This window comes from Rhinopithecus bieti, unplaced genomic scaffold, assembly GCF_001698545.2.
Source record: "Rhinopithecus bieti isolate Rb0 unplaced genomic scaffold, ASM169854v2 scaffold_38004, whole genome shotgun sequence".
NCBI classification, from domain to species: Eukaryota; Metazoa; Chordata; class Mammalia; order Primates; family Cercopithecidae; genus Rhinopithecus; species Rhinopithecus bieti.
The window spans coordinates 329,633-347,469 of NW_016816095.1; the positions used below are offsets into that span (position 1 = coordinate 329,633).

Consider the following 17,837-nt stretch of genomic DNA (forward strand, 5'->3'; position numbering starts at 1 on the left):
ACTCTGTCCCAAAAAAAAAAAAGAAAGAAAAAAGAAAAGAAAAGAAGATATCTTATAGGCACATTTTCTAAAATGTATTTTTAACTCTCTAACATCATACTGGACATAATGCTATTTCCTGATTCTCTTGACTTAGCAAACACCACAGGATAGCTTGCTTTTTTCATGTGCAAAATGTTGGATATACAGGAGAGAGAAATTATAGGGTATTTATTGGCTAAAAAAAAAAAAATAGTGTACCATTTCTATACGTGTTTGAACTCCTCTACAATATTGAAAAGATAATTGAAAGCACTCACTATTTTTTGGTAGTCCATGAAATGCAGTCTCTTTATGTTAAGACTCCTGAGCTACACCCTAGCTCAATGAGGTAAGTAGTCATGTAAACTGCCTCGGCTGCTGTGAGAAGTCCTCGGGATACCCTCATCTTGGTCACTGAATATCTTTCATTAATGATGAGAGGATTCAGTGATAACAATATAACCGGCTTCCCATTGTCTTTCCATTGGTGGGATTCATTATTTAGGTAAGTGGGCAGTTTACCTTTCCCACACACATGGCAATAGACACTTTTTTCCTAATTTTCAATGGTGTCATACTGATGATGGCCATTATGGAGGAAGATACCAGGGGAGGCCTAGAAAGTTGAAGGCATAATGAAGAGCAGCCTATAGGAGATGGGGTGAAGTGGCTGAGGGTGTAACACTGGTCTGGATTGAGGACAGCCTGAAGGGTCTGTGAGAGGGCAGTGGGTTATGAGATGTGTGGTCTGTAGGGAGGGGGCAGTGGAGAATGGGGTGAAGGCCCACAAGGAGTGCGTAGGCCTTCGGCAGGAGTTTGGAGGATGCTGGATGGAGGTGGGTATGTGGGGAGCTGCTGGGGCACTCCAGGCTATCCAGCTGTCAGAGGTGCATGGAACACAGACACATGGAGACATCAGAGGGCAGCCCACCACCCAGCTGTGGTGCAGTGCGTGCCGCAGAAGCTGCTGCAGAGCAGTGGCCATACCCGCAGGTGAGCTTCTGAAGGCCAGGGCAGGCTGCATGAATTCACAGCTGGGCCGAGCAACAAAGACATAGCTGGCATAGGCTCTCCCAGCAGACACAGTTTCAGGGGGGCTGATCACAGTTTCTTCAGAAGACACCTAAGATTCCCTCCATAGCAACCATCTTGGTGACGCAAGACACTTTTGAGCAAAGGAAGAGTTTAGGAGGATCCCATTATCTTACAAGGAGACAACTTTTCATGGAGGTGGAGTAGATTTAAGGAAGCAAGTCAGTGCATGGACCAGGCCCATCAGGCTTGCTAGAGGAGCCAAACCCAGGGGTGAGTTTGGCTCTTCTAGCAAATATAATGAGGTCAAGGCACAAGGATTTTGTTGCACTTTGAGGTCATTCTCAGAGGTATTATTATCAACAAGTTCATACATAGGGAGGGAATGGATTAGACACACTGCATTAGGGACCACCTGGAAACAAATCTAAGGACCCTCAAGATAAATACGGCCAATACCATGAGGGTCATCTTCCATGACACCTGGTTAGTTTGACTTTCTCTATCTTGGAACTGAAGTTTTTCCTGCTTTGAAGAGCACACCCTCACACACAAAACCTTCCTGCCAACACCCGTTGAGCTCCCTCCACATAATATCTCCCAGAGAGGGTCTTTCAGCAGCCAGGATGCCAATGCTATGGCCAAGTGGGAGGAGATCCTACCGAGGGGCAGCTGCCGTGCTGCACTCACTTCTCTCTGCAGCAGTACAGGGTATTATCATTATGCTTTATTTCTCTTTGTTTTTGACAGAGTTTCACTCTTGTTGTCCAGGCTGGAGTGCAGTGGCATGACCTCGGCTCACGGCAACCTCTGCCTCCCCGGGTCAACTGATTCTCCTGCCTCAGCCTCCGGAGTAGCTGGGATTACAGGTGTGCACAATCACACCTAGCTGATTTTTGTATTTTTAGTAGAGACAGGGTTTTACCACGTTGGCTGGGCTGGTCTTGATCTGCTGACCTCAGGTGATCCACTCGCTTTGACCTCCTAAAGTGCTGGGATTACAAGCGTGAGCCACTGCTCTAGGCCTTTATCTCCTCTTATATATCATTGAGTGTCTAAAGAAATGTGAAAGCTAATTTGCATGAAAAATATCTTGTTGCTCCTTCAAAACAGCGCCTTCAGGACAAGAAGGGACCAATCTCTTCCTCTGATTCACAGTCTAACAGCTAATGGGATGTGACAAAAATGCTTTAAGATCAGTTATACTGTTAACTGTCAGAAGGAAAGAAGCTATAAAGATAGCCTCCTAGAGCTTCCTCAGTGACCTTAATGAAGATTCACTGAAGATCTGGCTGTGTTGAAGTCGTCATAGATATAGAATAAAGTCTCTAGTCTCTCAGACACTGTCTAGTCCTTCTAAACTAGATACTCAAACGAAGCTCTCAGAGAGCCGGCTGTCTCTGCTGCCAGCCCAGCAGGGTGTGCCCTGGCACCCTCTCATCTTCCTGGGGGCAGCTGCAGTATTTCTGGTCACTGCTGTCATTTTTGTGTCCACCCTGGTTCCCTCCAGCCTCAGCCAATAGCCCAGTAAGCACTCATATGTCTCTGTAAGATTAAGCGAGTTGCAGGGGCATTTCTTCAAAACATGACTTGATTGTATTTTTCTTCTTAAATCCTCCTTTTCCTTCTCCACTCCCCACAGGATATTGTACAGACCTCTTGATGAGGCCTGGAAAATCTTCGTTGCTCTAGTGAACTGGGTTATGACACGCTGAGTCTCGCCATTAAGTCAATATTTAGAAGTGCAATTTAGAAATGGCACTAGTTCAAGTCTTTCTGTCAGGTAGATAAAGCAGCAGGCTTAAAAAATCATCCACAGTGAAGAGTCCAATATACTCCACCTCAAGTCTTGAGGTGTTTAATATCGTTCACCAGGCCCTTTAGCACCCCGCCCAATGTTGCCATTGGAGTGCAGGGAGAAATATGCCGAAATATGCCTCTGGAAAAGATCCCAGGCCCTAAGTCAGGGTAGGCTCCCAGAATCAGCCAGAAACTGTATATAGGACCCAGTTGCGTTCTGCAAGGAGTGAGAGCTGAGTGTGTGTTGTTCACTCACTTAATCCCTCCACCCTATCCTTCTAGTTTAATGTTAAAGGAATTGGTGGGAGTGGAGGGCGGTGAGGAAGAGACTCCAACGTTCACTTCATATTGGAAAGCAACCCAAAGCAGAGAAGACTTATGGGAGAAAGGAGGAAAAATAGGGAATATGGGAGAATAGTAAGATATGGTGTAGAAATGCAGCTTGATATCTTTGGATAAGCATGGCTACCTTACATGGTAGCAGCAGTTTTTAAGTTTATTCTTATGACTATTATAAAATACAAAAAAGGAATTAAAAAATAGCAACTTTTTAAGAGTCTGTGCTTAATACTCCTTGGAGTTCTAAGTTCACATCTCCCACCATGCATTTGGCAATGTTAACTCCCTACAGCCAAGCAGTCAGGAGGACTTGGATGCAACCACTCATATGCTCCTGGAATGGGGCTTGGTGTGGGTCTGGGCTCTTCTCCTGGCCTCTTCCTGTCCAGGGCAGGCCTTCAGACCAATAAGACACCTTCTATATAGAGAAACACACATTTACACCTGGCTTCCACTCCCACACTTTCCAGCAGTGGGCTGGGTAGGGAGTTAGTGGGTGGGCATTTGACTCAGCTTCTATCAAGTTTTGCTTGCTATAATCAAGGTGATGTCATCTGGATAATAAGAGGCATGCATTGGCTACTGGTCAAGAATTACAGGTCAGCTCTAGCCTCTTTCTCTTTCTTGCCATGGTAGGTCCTTGACAACCTTCAGTCAGGCTGATCTTAGAAGCAGAGGCTCAGGCACAGGGAAAATTAGGAGCTCAGCATTGCTCATACAGAGGTGTAAGTAAACCTAACAGCTAAGTCACGGCCTCTATGCATGTGACACCAATCCTCTGGATAAAAACTGGAATTTTTTTAGGCAGATGTCAAAACATTGCAAACACAAGTGGTCTGGATATCCACTAGTTTTTAAATAACATTACCAGTTTGGCATTAGACTTTGTGATTTATGTAATTTTAGGACTGGAAGAGGCCTGAGTCAAGGCATAATTTGCTGGTTCCTGCCCTCATTAGTCAAGAACCTCTTTAGGAAACTGATAAAAACTATAGACGTCTTTCCAGAAGAATGCATCCACATCCACTACACTCACACTTTTGTTGTCATGTAGTATAAGAGATTACAATGCTGAGGATTGCCAAGCAGTCCTTGATGTGATAACACACACATACCTATGATAGGTAATGGATTTGATTTTTTTAATGCAATAGAAATGTGTTAAAAACTCATCGAAGTATCAAATGAATCCTAAGCTTCTGCAATTAATGTTGTCTGGCAAGGGTAGGCTTGGGTCAAAACTCTGTAAGCCTCTTTGGGTTGGATTCACATTGCATCATTTCCTTTGTCAGTAACTTTGGCAAGATCTGCATCGCTGATGTTGTCTTTGACAGCAAGAAAAGGATTGCAAATTCACATCTCAAGAGTGAGATTGTCTCCACAAAATGATCCTCAAAAGCATTCTGCAGGGTTTCTAGGCGTCGACCCGTTTCTGCTGCAGAGAAATGGAAGAGATGCTGCCTCTCTGGACTGCTGGCTGTCTGCAGAAGTGATCCCTCCAGTGTTCAAAAGTTTTTATAGCTGTCTAACCACATCCAAACTCCCTTTGCAGGATGGTATCTTGGCCAAAAGAGCACATAGTTTTTTAGCAGCATCCCTTATGTTGATTAGAAAGTCTTAAAGAGAAATCCAGGGACGAACATCCATCCTTCGAAAATCATGGCAAATCCATTTCTTCACAAAACATCTTTAAAGGGTGTGACTCAAGGCCTTGGGATGGACTCTCAGGAGACAACCATGAGCAAAAGCAGATACAGACCCTCCTCACCTGCACCCCCTCCTGAGAACTTACCATCCAGTGAAGGAGGTAGACAATCTAATACTTATCCAAATAAGTGTAAAAGTACAGTGATCAAAAGTACAATCATGAAAAGCAAGCATGATGACATCATCTAATAAGGAGTCTAGCTCCATCTGAGAGGGTTAACGAAGGTGTCCTTAGAAAGTGACAATGAGGGCATGGGTAAGGTGGGAAGGAGACCCCAAACTCAAGGAGCAGCAGGTGCTAAGGTCCTGGATAGGGTGGGAAGCATGAAAGTTTCAAGACACTGAAAGAAGGGAGGAAAGGTGTGGTGTGGAAAGGGCAAGAGAGGCTGAGGCCAGGTCAGGCTCTAACAGCCAAGCTGAATACTTTTATTTTTCTTTGAAACAGGGTCTTTCTCTGTTGCCCAGGCTAGAGTGCAGTGGTGCGATCATAGCTCACTGCAGCCTCGACCTCCTGGGCTCAAAGGATACTCACACCTCAGCTTCCTAAGTAGGTGGGTTGATAGGTGCACCCCTCCCCACCCCGCTAAGTTTTTTACGTTTTATAGAGATGTGCATGGAGTTGGGGGTGTCAGGGGTTCACTATGTTGCCCAGGCTGGTCTCGAATCCTGGACTCAAGCAATCCTCTTACCTCAACCTCCCAAAGAGCTGGGATTACAGGCATGAGCATCTGGCCCACGCTGAAGCATTTATTCTGAACCTGAAATGAATGAGAAGTCACTGAAAGGTTTTAAGGAAGAATGTGACGGCATCATACTTGCATTTTGAAAGCACTACTCCGGCTGCAACCTGAATGGAATGGAGGCATCCGGGGGGGTGAATGAGGGCGACGGACGCATCAGGAAGTCATTGTGGAAACCTGGGGAGCAGGTGAGCATGGCTCAGACTGGGCAACAGAAGTGGTGAGAAATGGCTGGGTTGGAGGCACACTTAGGAATTGGAACTGCCAGGACCTGCTGATGAATTGGATTTGGGAGTAAGGGATTGGACGGTGACAGGAATGGCCCTGGGCTTCTTGCTCACAGAACTGCATAGATGGTGATTCTTCACTGAATCAGGCGTGGCTGAAAGAGGAGCAGTCTGGAGGCAGAGGGACATCAACTCCGAGTTGGCTCTGGGACATCGAGCTGCCAGGTCTCAAGCTCAGAGAAGAGAGGTGGAGATAAAGACATGACTCAATGGCGCATCAGAGGTCAGCGCAGCTGTGGGAATGGAGAAGTTTACCCGGGGAGAGTGCAGAACTGGAAAGAAAAAAGGGTCCTGGACACAGCCTTGAGGAAATCTAATTTTTAGTAACCAGATGGAGGAGGGTGAACCTGCAAAGGACACCAAGGAAGAAAGGCTTCAGAAGCAGGAGAAGCCCCAGCAGAGCTGAGAAAAGCAAGGGAAGGTAGCATCACTCTGCGTAGCCATCTGATGAGGGGCCCGTCCCATCTGAGAGGCAGGGAAAGGCTTCCCTGAGACAGTGACACTACTTGACAACTGTTGACACACACTCATTACAGAGGCCAAAAGGATGCAAGACGGAGCGGGCATTGTAAGCATTTAATGTTGCTGAGCATCACGGGGACTGCAAAAGGAGCATCTGCATTTATTAACAGCGCAACCCTGGCCAGCTCTGGACTTCGCGGCTGTTTCATTTCTTTAACATTATAATTTCTCACTTTGTGTAGCAAGGATGCATTGTTTTTATAGCAAGAAAAACAATTCAGGTTGTTTCAACTAATTTCTTTTTTTTTCGAAACAGAGTCTCTCTCTGTTGCCCGGGCTGCAGTGCAGTGGCACAATCTCAGCTCATTGCAACCTCTGCCTCCCAGGTTCAAGCAATTCTCTGCCTCAGCCTCTCGAGTAGCTGGGATTACAAGCACCCGCCACCATGCCCAGCTAATTTTTCTATTTTTAGTAAAGACGGGGCTTCACCATCTTGGTCAGGCTGGTCTTCAACTCCTGACCTCATGATCCACTTGTCTCGGCCTCTTAAAGTGCTGGGATTACAGGCGTGAGCCACTGCGGCCAGCCGTTTCAACTAATTTCTAAACATCATTAGTCAACCGTTGAAAATTAACTGGGATATACACAAAAAAGAGAGGACAGATGAGTAACAGCAGACAAACTAAACCAAAAAAAAAAAAAAAAAAAAAAAAAAAAAAAAAAAAAAGAAAAAAAGAAAAGCTTAAAATCAGAGTCATGAATATTCCTTTTAAACCAAATTATTGTGTTGACAAAATTGATGTGCTAACCAAATTATTTCCAGCCAGATTGCTTTGTTCCAAATTTGTTTCAACATAACTGCACAATAGTCCACTCATTCTTGGGCAGTCACTGGCCCCTGTGGGTTTACTGTAAGGAATTCCCTGACATGCATCGCGTATCTACCGGAGGTTTTCAAACTGCATTCGCTTGCCTTCAGCTTCCCAGTCAAGTTTCAGGGGCTCAGGGGCTGGAGAGGCAGGAGATACCTGGGATTCCTTTGGGAAAAGGTTTCTCTGAAAAAGAAAGTTGGAAATCAACTGCCTATGCTGTTCACTGGTGTGTTCATTCCATGATGGTTTTCTTGTGTGGCCTGTGTACCTGACACATGGGACACAGACGGACTGTGTCACAGACCTGCCACCAAGAAGCTTAGAGCCTAATCACACAGCCAGGTGTGTCGAAAATAATTGCATCACAGCACAACACGTGCAGTGGGCAAAGGAGACCAACCTCAGGCTTCATCACGTCTCCCTGGAGCTGTGTTGTGACAACTTCTTAAAATCAATGGAGTGTTGTCTCAGGAATGGAAAACAACATGTGTCATTGATGCTTTCATGTTGAAGGAAAAAAGAAAGAAGAAAAAGGGGAGAGGATAGAAAGGAAGGGAGGGAAGAAAGAAAAGGAGGCAGGGAGGTGAAAGGGGAGAAACAGCAAGGCAAAGGAAGGAGGAAAGGTGGAAGACAGAAGATAAGGCAGAAGGGACTCGGGAAGGACAAGCGTTCCTTAGGCTGAGCGAGTCGCTCCACATGCAACCCTGCACTCAGGCGCCTGCAGATTAGAACAAGTGAACTGTGTTTTGGGGGCTCTCCTTGAGGCAGTGGCTAGGCCAGGGCATGAGTTCGGGAAGGCCCTTCTCAGGCTGCTCACCTCTTCCTCCTCCTGGCGCTCCACCTGGTCTGCCCTGCTCGGCCCAGTCCTTCCCAGGGCCTGCCCTTCCTTCCTCAGTGCCCTCTGTCCTCCACTGAATTTCAACCAGGGCCAGGACCGTGGGCTCTCAGGCCACACACTGTTTCATCCTAACACTTCTCGGTGCCTTACATAAAGGAACCATGAATGCAGGATTGTACCCCAGGGTGGGACCCAGTGAGGAAGACCTTGTTCTCAAGGTCAAGTGCCAGCTACAGATGCTGGGGCCTCTCTCTGTGTCCTGCCTGCTCGGAGCTTGTTTAGGGTGGAGAAGCTTCCTTCCCATGGAGAGTGCCGTCTGACCTGTAGCAGGCGCTGGTAGTAGCTCAGGGGCTGGGTGAGGCGGTCCTGCCACCTCCCTTTGCCTCCTACCTTAGTTAGGCCATTGGACTTGACCTCAGGCTCCCTGGAAAGCCTTGGCTGCTCCAGACACCTGCAGAAAGAGGGGTCTCTCCAGAGAATCCCGGGGGAAAGGCTGCTCCCAATCCCCTCCACAGGACTGGGGAAGTGGAGGCTGAGGGAACATGCAGGGGGAAGTGGGTGGCAGGGCTGCCGTTTGGGGCTGTCTGACCCTAGTCCCACGAGAGGTCCTTGCACCAGGACCTGGTTTCTGGCCAGGTCTGGAGAGGGGCTGGCACTGCTGGGGCTCCCGCTGGCCTTCCCAGCTGTGCCAGCCCAACTCCCCAGAGCACAGTCCAGGGGTGGCAGATTTGGGTGGGGAGGAGTCCTGGCAAATTAAAGAAGGGGGCTCCAGGTTGGTACCCCCATATTAAATTGGCCCTCAGAGGAGAATGCCAGAGTCTGGGGCGTTTGGTGAGTGGGGCAGCCTGCACTCTTTCTGTATCGTCTGCCTTCCTCCTAGGCCTAGGCCCCATTCTGTGTCAGCACCAAACACCTCCTAGAGCAGAAATGTGGGTTGCGGGACCAGGGGGCCCTGCCAGCCTCTGCTGCACCTTTCCTAGCTGAGTCTGTGGGCTCTTGGCAGCCTGATCCAGAGTCTGTTGGAGGGACTTCGCTGTGGTGGAACAGAGAGGTGGCACTTTTGCCTCACCTGAGCCCTTTGTGTGCAGAGAGCTGCGCCCCCTACCTGCCTGTCCCTCCTGTTCAGCTGTAGTATTTCCAGCACTTCACTGGGGCACTTGGGGAACTTCAGGGCAGAAGATTTTTTTTTAAAAAGCCAGAACATGGATTCCAGATCCTTGCGGTCACTCATTCACTGCGAGGCGTGCAGAAGTTCCTCAGCCTCTCTCTGCTCTTCCCTCCCTGTCTCCCCAGATCCTGCACTAGGTTGCAGAGGTGCAGGGGCAGCAGGAGCCCTGTTTCAGATTGCCCAGAGAATTCTGGGATAGGCCGTGAGGGCCAACGCCATGACAGGAAGTGGGGTTCCCAGGAAAGGGACGCATGGGGGAGAGACCACCAGGTCCATGCAGAAGGGGAGGAGGACAGAGCCTGACCGTGTCATGTCTCAGGGCTCACCCACAGGACTGAGGCAGAGGAGTTCATTGAAAAGGCCCCAGGACTGGGTAGGCCGTGAGAGCTGGCACCGGGCTGCTGCCCAAAACCCGCAGAGAAGAGGCTTTGCAGGGCCCACAGGCACTGCTCCCTCCTCGCCTCGGCTCTTCCCGTGAGCGGCTCCGAACCACCTGAGAAGCCTGGGAGACCATGAGACTCTAGTAGACATGGGGAATAAGGTCATTTGTAAGACTTGGGAATCACAGACTCAAATTGGAGGGGTGAGGGAGGAATTCCTAGACAGGGGCAAGAGGTTCAGCAACCCTGATGAGCTCTGCATTAAAAGACCTCTTGGCATCCTGCATCCCAGGTAGGTCCAGTCTGCTGCGATCCAAGTGCGAGGAAACCAGCTCCTCGAAGAAGGAGGCTTTGGTCAGGAAAACCGTGCGGTGCAGACAGTCAAGAGGGCTTCCTTTGTGGGAAGCATGGAGTCACGGTAATCCTTTCAAGATTGAGAAGGTCATGAGGCACGTGCCTCAGACACAAAGACCCTGTGGATCACATATGTCAAGTGGCCTGCAGGGGCCGTAATTCCAGTCATGGCCATTCATTCCGCTCACCTGGTCCCACCTGGAAGAAGCGCAGTCCCTGACCGTGAGCCAGGGATTTTTCCTGATCTAAAGCTAACCAGCAGATAGAGAGATGAAAGCGTGGCCTTTGGCCTCATTAGGCCTGGCTGTAGTTTCACCACCTGCCTCCCTGAAGCTGAGACTCAGCCTGGGTATGGCACAGATTCCCTCTCATCTTGGTTTCCTATTAGTCACTTTCTGTGCCCAGTGGGTCATTTTCAGTTGAGTTTTCAGAGTCAGCGCTAATGGATGAGTTGGTTCTCATCTAATTTGTCTTCCCCAGCTTGCTCTCACCCCTGCACACAAGGCCAGTCTGCAGGGTCACCCTGCGCTCAGGCTAGCCCACCCCCTTCCTCCCCGCATCAGAAGGGAGCCACTGCCAAAGGTCCCCCAGCCCCGTGGGCAAGGCCGACCCCAGGAAAAGTGTCTCTGAGATCAAAGGCCGTGCTTTCCCCCAAGGACTTGTTCCCACAAGCTTCTGTGCCTCAGATGTATTTTCCTGGAAAAGGTTACGTGCTTTTAAGAGAGTTAATTGGCTTAGCTGTTTTAATAAGCTCTCTTGAGACATGTATTCAACAGTTGCACACCTGTCTCACATCACATAAAATGCAGCGCACAGGGGTTATTGTTACAAGATGTGTCAAAGTTGGCAGGCAGCAGGAGCTACACTTGGAAGGGGAAACCTAGGCTCTAGGAAGTTTGGAGAAATGTAATTTTTATGGGCTCAACTCGGTGGTCCTTGGAGACAGTTGCCAGAAGCGAGTCTCCTTCAGGAAGGCAGTGTGCACAGTGGAAAGTACCAGAGCTAGACCCGATGGCTGGCAGACCGGGAGACCTTGGGACGTTCACTTCTCCCATAGGAGGCCTTTGCTTTCTCAGCTGTAGATGAAGGGGTTTGAGGTACAATGGCAGGTACAGCTGTGAAAGCTGTTAATTGCACAGGATGCCACATCTATGGGGGGCATCGTCCATATTGTAGACGTTACAGATTTGCATATATATGTTGACAATGTTTGGTCCAAGCCAATAAAGTGTTATAAAAAAATAAGTATATCAAAATAATTTTCTAATGGGTGGAAGTTATACGTTTTGAAGAAGAAATGCCTTATTATTATTATTATTATTTTGAACGAAAGCCCATGGGCTTAGCGATGGCTGTCATTGGTTGTCCTTTAAGTTCTCACTAATGCTTTTTTTCCAATCGGGATGTACTTATTAGGTTGTAGGAGAAGACTGCCCGAGGTGGGAATACCCAGCAAGAAGGCAGACTCTAGACAGAGATAAGAGTAGGTCCTAAAAAATGAGCCCAGGCCGGGCACGGTGGCTCAAGCCTGTAATCCCAGCACTTTGGGAGGCCGAGACAGGCGGATCACGAGGTCAGGAGATCGAGACCATCCTGGCTAATATGGTGAAACCCTGTCTCTACTAAAAAGTACAAAAAACTAGCCGGGCGAGGTGGCGGCGCCTGTAGTCCCAGCTACTCGGGAGGCTGAGGCAGGAGAATGACGTAAACCCGGGAGGCGGAGCTTGCAGTGAGCTGAGATCCGGCCACTGCACTCCAGCCTGGGCGACAGAGCGAGACCCCGTCTCAAAAAAAAAAAAAAAAAAAAGAGCCCTAATTAAGGGCATTTCCCTATAATGTTCCCTGGGAATGATGAGGAAACAAGACAGAGTAAAGCTAAAACATGCCCTCAAAGTTGTCATGAAACCAAAATCTTGCCCCAAGTCCCTGATTAATGTTTGAAATTGCACAAGGCAGCCCATCTCCCTTGTTGCCGCCTTCTCCACAGATCCCTGAGGCAGAGATTCAGAAAGCCCTGCTTTCTTCAGTTGTGTTGGGGTGACTTGCAAGCTCTCAGCTGACCAGATTCCATGCTCCCTTTGGAGCCATGAAAATGGCCTGGAGGCATCAGCCTGCGAGGTTGAGCAATGCTCGCCCACTTCACAGATTGAGCCTGTGGGAGATACAGGAGAGGGGCCCGCAGACTCCTGATTAGACAGCTACCTCCTGGCATTCACACAACACTCTCCCTCCAGTCTGATTTCCATCAGATAAAGACTAGAGAAAACAAAACAAAGCTCCCACGCAAATTCACCTCGGAATAATTAACCTTGCTCCCTCTAAAAGTTTGCTGAATCTGAAACTGCTCTCTCTTCCACGCTCCCTTTCGCTGCCGTTATCATTTATTGCTGGCTGTTGCCTTTGCCAGTCATTTATTCACTCTGGGTTTTAACATTAGAGGTAAGGGCAGATGTTTTCCCCTTGGGGATTTCACCGCCGAGAGACACAGCAGAAGGATCGCACCTGTCCAGTCTCCATCCACTTGGGTGGTAGTCCCATTCCTTCTCAGAGACACATGACTTCCACTCAAATGAATGGTGTCTGCAGCACTTGCATTCAAAGCACCTCTGATGGGTGGTGCTTCTCACCCTATTATCTGAGTCTGTAATCATCTGAGTAGATCGTAATTAGGATGTCCTATTTGCCCTGGCTTCGAAGTTTCTTCCTCTCTCTGCTCTGCACATAGAGCTTTAGTTGGGGGATAACCTCAAAGAGAATAACTTACGCCACTGTCAGACAGATTTCACCTCTTACCTCCAACTGTCAGCATCACTTCTGGCCCAGTTGCTTCCAGGACATTACAGTTCCCATAGAGTGGAGCTACTGCTGCCTAGTTTCTTAGTTCAGGAGTCTTCAGACTTAATTCCCAAGGATTTCCAAGAGCAAAATTAGTTTTAAAGAAACCAATTCTAAGATCCTCAAAGTCCATGTGTATTGCTAAAGTCATCCTGACTGAAACATGTTCTTTACTGTTTTATGTAAGAAAAAGATACCTCTCACCCATCAAGAATATTACTAAGGTGCATTGCCACAGTATGTAAATGCCTTTAGCCCCAGACAGATGGTTCAAAATATTGACGCAAATGTTGGAAAGTGAGTGAATTCAGTAACAAAATAACAAAACTTAAAAGAGAAGATATTTCCAGTGTTTGCTTTTAAATTATTTAAGAAAAACTTAATTGAGCTGTCAGCTGAAATATTGTTTTCAAATGCATGATGATAGATCATTGTGCGATTTTGGCATTCAAAGAAGCAGTTCAAAGAATTAAATGACATTGGTACAAAAAACTCCTTCTATTTCTATATATTTATTTATGTGAACAACTTTCTCAGCACTTACATTTAATGACTAGAAATAGCATTGATTCTGAACTTGTCTCATTCTAGAAATCAGTCATATTTATCCATGAATATACAAATTAGTTTTTTAAAGCACACCTATTTCTTTCATTAAGACATACATTTCTAATAAAATGTAAAGATAATTTCTAAAATTACAACCTTTTATGTTTAAAAATTATTTGTTGAAATGTGGGGTTCTAGTTGGTACAATGCCCAGCTAAGTTGTTTTGAAACAACGCATCTCTCCAGGAACAACTAGAAAAGCTGCTGGCCTGCATGCATGTGTGCATGCATTTATGTGTGTGATGGACCAGAGACAAGCCAAGTCCTGGAGAAAGAGCTGCATCTGGCGGCAATGGTACCCTGTCTCTCCTTCAGCCAAATGCTGATCACAAAAGCAGCAGCTGAGAGTTCAAGAGACATGGCAGCACTATTGGATAGGGGAAAGGACAAAAATTGGAGTTCAGGGCCCACTAAGGAAAAGAAATCTAGTAAAAATCCCAGACTTTCAGTTGGAACAATAAAAAGCAACACCCTAGCAGTAAGAATAAGCTAGAAATAGACAAGGGGGAAGCTGTCATAAAGACACAGCTAAGCTCAGGAGATCGAGACCATCCTGGCTAATATGGTGAAACCCTGTCTCTACTAAAAGTACAAAAAACTAGCCGGGCGAGGTGGCGGCGCCTGTAGTCCCAGCTACTCGGGAGGCTGAGGCAGGAGAATGACGTAAACCCGGGAGGCGGAGCTTGCAGTGAGCTGAGATCCGGCCACTGCACTCCAGCCTGGGCGACAGAGCGAGACCCCGTCTCAAAAAAAAAAAAAAAAAAAAAGAGCCCTAATTAAGGGCATTTCCCTATAATGTTCCCTGGGAATGATGAGGAAACAAGACAGAGTAAAGCTAAAACATGCCCTCAAAGTTGTCATGAAACCAAAATCTTGCCCCAAGTCCCTGATTAATGTTTGAAATTGCACAAGGCAGCCCATCTCCCTTGTTGCCGCCTTCTCCACAGATCCCTGAGGCAGAGATTCAGAAAGCCCTGCTTTCTTCAGTTGTGTTGGGGTGACTTGCAAGCTCTCAGCTGACCAGATTCCATGCTCCCTTTGGAGCCATGAAAATGGCCTGGAGGCATCAGCCTGCGAGGTTGAGCAATGCTCGCCCACTTCACAGATTGAGCCTGTGGGAGATACAGGAGAGGGGCCCGCAGACTCCTGATTAGACAGCTACCTCCTGGCATTCACACAACACTCTCCCTCCAGTCTGATTTCCATCAGATAAAGACTAGAGAAAACAAAACAAAGCTCCCACGCAAATTCACCTCGGAATAATTAACCTTGCTCCCTCTAAAAGTTTGCTGAATCTGAAACTGCTCTCTCTTCCACGCTCCCTTTCGCTGCCGTTATCATTTATTGCTGGCTGTTGCCTTTGCCAGTCATTTATTCACTCTGGGTTTTAACATTAGAGGTAAGGGCAGATGTTTTCCCCTTGGGGATTTCACCGCCGAGAGACACAGCAGAAGGATCGCACCTGTCCAGTCTCCATCCACTTGGGTGGTAGTCCCATTCCTTCTCAGAGACACATGACTTCCACTCAAATGAATGGTGTCTGCAGCACTTGCATTCAAAGCACCTCTGATGGGTGGTGCTTCTCACCCTATTATCTGAGTCTGTAATCATCTGAGTAGATCGTAATTAGGATGTCCTATTTGCCCTGGCTTCGAAGTTTCTTCCTCTCTCTGCTCTGCACATAGAGCTTTAGTTGGGGATAACCTCAAAGAGAATAACTTACGCCACTGTCAGACAGATTTCACCTCTTACCTCCAACTGTCAGCATCACTTCTGGCCCAGTTGCTTCCAGGACATTACAGTTCCCATAGAGTGGAGCTACTGCTGCCTAGTTTCTTAGTTCAGGAGTCTTCAGACTTAATTCCCAAGGATTTCCAAGAGCAAAATTAGTTTTAAAGAAACCAATTCTAAGATCCTCAAAGTCCATGTGTATTGCTAAAGTCATCCTGACTGAAACATGTTCTTTACTGTTTTATGTAAGAAAAGATACCTCTCACCCATCAAGAATATTACTAAGGTGCATTGCCACAGTATGTAAATGCCTTTAGCCCCAGACAGATGGTTCAAAATATTGACGCAAATGTTGGAAAGTGAGTGAATTCAGTAACAAAATAACAAAACTTAAAAGAGAAGATATTTCCAGTGTTTGCTTTTAAATTATTTAAGAAAACTTAATTGAGCTGTCAGCTGAAATATTGTTTTCAAATGCATGATGATAGATCATTGTGCGATTTTGGCATTCAAAGAAGCAGTTCAAAGAATTAAATGACATTGGTACAAAAAACTCCTTCTATTTCTATATATTTATTTATGTGAACAACTTTCTCAGCACTTACATTTAATGACTAGAAATAGCATTGATTCTGAACTTGTCTCATTCTAGAAATCAGTCATATTTATCCATGAATATACAAATTAGTTTTTTAAAGCACACCTATTTCTTTCATTAAGACATACATTTCTAATAAAATGTAAAGATAATTTCTAAAATTACAACCTTTTATGTTTAAAATTATTTGTTGAAATGTGGGGTTCTAGTTGGTACAATGCCCAGCTAAGTTGTTTTGAAACAACGCATCTCTCCAGGAACAACTAGAAAAGCTGCTGGCCTGCATGCATGTGTGCATGCATTTATGTGTGTGATGGACCAGAGACAAGCCAAGTCCTGGAGAAAGAGCTGCATCTGGCGGCAATGGTACCCTGTCTCTCCTTCAGCCAAATGCTGATCACAAAAGCAGCAGCTGAGAGTTCAAGAGACATGGCAGCACTATTGGATAGGGGAAAGGACAAAATTGGAGTTCAGGGCCCACTAAGGAAAAGAAATCTAGTAAAATCCCAGACTTTCAGTTGGAACAATAAAAGCAACACCCTAGCAGTAAGAATAAGCTAGAAATAGACAAGGGGGAAGCTGTCATAAAGACACAGCTAAGCTCCAAATCATCTTAATCTTTGACTGAATCCACTCTGGATTAAGGTAGTCTGCTGATAGCCTAAATCCTCACCATGAGCAAAACTGTGTGCTTGCTAGAAGATAACTACATATCCTGTTAAGCGGTATTTACAGTTTTGTGTATACAATATGTAGTATTCAATTTAAAGGAAAAAAAAACCCCGAAAACGTAATATAAGAAAACAAGGCCTGACTGAAAAACCAAGAGAGAGAAAGCGGAATAGACCCAAAACCACTATAGGCCGGGCACAGGGGCTCACACCTGTAATCCCAGCACTCTGGGAGGCTGAGGCAGGTGGATTGCTTGAGGTAAGGTGTTTGAGACCAGCCTGGCCAACATGGCAAAGCTCTGTCTCTATTAAAAATACAAAAATTAACCAAGTGTGGTGGCAGGTGCCTGAAGTCCTAGCTACTCAGGAGGCTGATGCAGGAGAATTGCTTGAACCTGGGAAGCAGAGGTTGCAGTGAGCTGAGATAAGATTGTGCCCCTGCACTCCAGCCTGGGTGACAGAGGGAGACTCCATCTCAAAAAAAAAAAAAAAAAAAAAAGAACTATGATAAAAACTAAATCACAAAATGGAGACCTGCAGTAGTAAGTTAAAATCTTTTTTACAAAGGGAACTCTAGAAATAAAGAGAGAGCTATCCAGCTTCAATGTGAAGACACAAAAGGATGAACAAGGCAGAAAAGCATGTAAGAGACATGCGGTGTATAGTGAAGGGGTCACAGCAGGAGAGGGAAAATGGGGCAGAAGTAATATTTGCATAATAGTAATTGAGAATTTCCCCAAACTGACAAGAAATACCAAACCATACATTCACGAAGTGCTGTGAAACGCAGGAAAGAGCCTCATGGATTTCAGAACTGGTGAAAACCAAAGACAATGAGAAAATCTTAAAAGAAGCCAGAGAAAATTGTTCAGTGAGGCAATAATAAGACTGACAGCTGACTTTCCAACCAAATATTGGAATTCAAGGAGATAGTGGAATGAGATGCTCAGAATGATATGAGAAAACAATGATCAACCTAAAATTCTGTATCAAGTGAAAATATCCTTCAAAAATGATAGCATAGTAAACTGAGATAGCAACCATAGTAAACACAGAGATAGCAAACTGAGAGAACTTATTGCCAGCAGGCCTAGAGTAAAGGAAATATTAACTTCTTTAGACAGAAGGAAAATGATCACAGATGGCAGCGCAGAGATGGAGGAGGAAATGAAGAGTAATAGAAAGGGTGAGTGTGTAGGTAAACTTAAATAAATAATAACACTAAAAGTCCCTTTTTGGATTAAAATTCTGTAGAGAATTAAAATACATGACAATAGAAGCACAGAAGATGGGAGAAATGTAAATTTCCGAGTTAAAGTATCTGAATGTTCTTGCATTTTCTGGGAAGTTGTGGAATAAAATTTATATTTTAAAATTTTAATAATTTTAATTT

At 46.0% G+C, this 17,837-nt stretch overlaps 1 protein-coding gene across 2 annotated transcripts in view; it reads left to right on the top strand.

Moving 5' to 3' along the window:
- ENPP6 (ectonucleotide pyrophosphatase/phosphodiesterase 6) overlaps positions 1-17,837 on the top strand; it is a 130,990-nt gene that overhangs the window by 57,158 nt on the left and 55,995 nt on the right. The window lies entirely within an intron of this gene.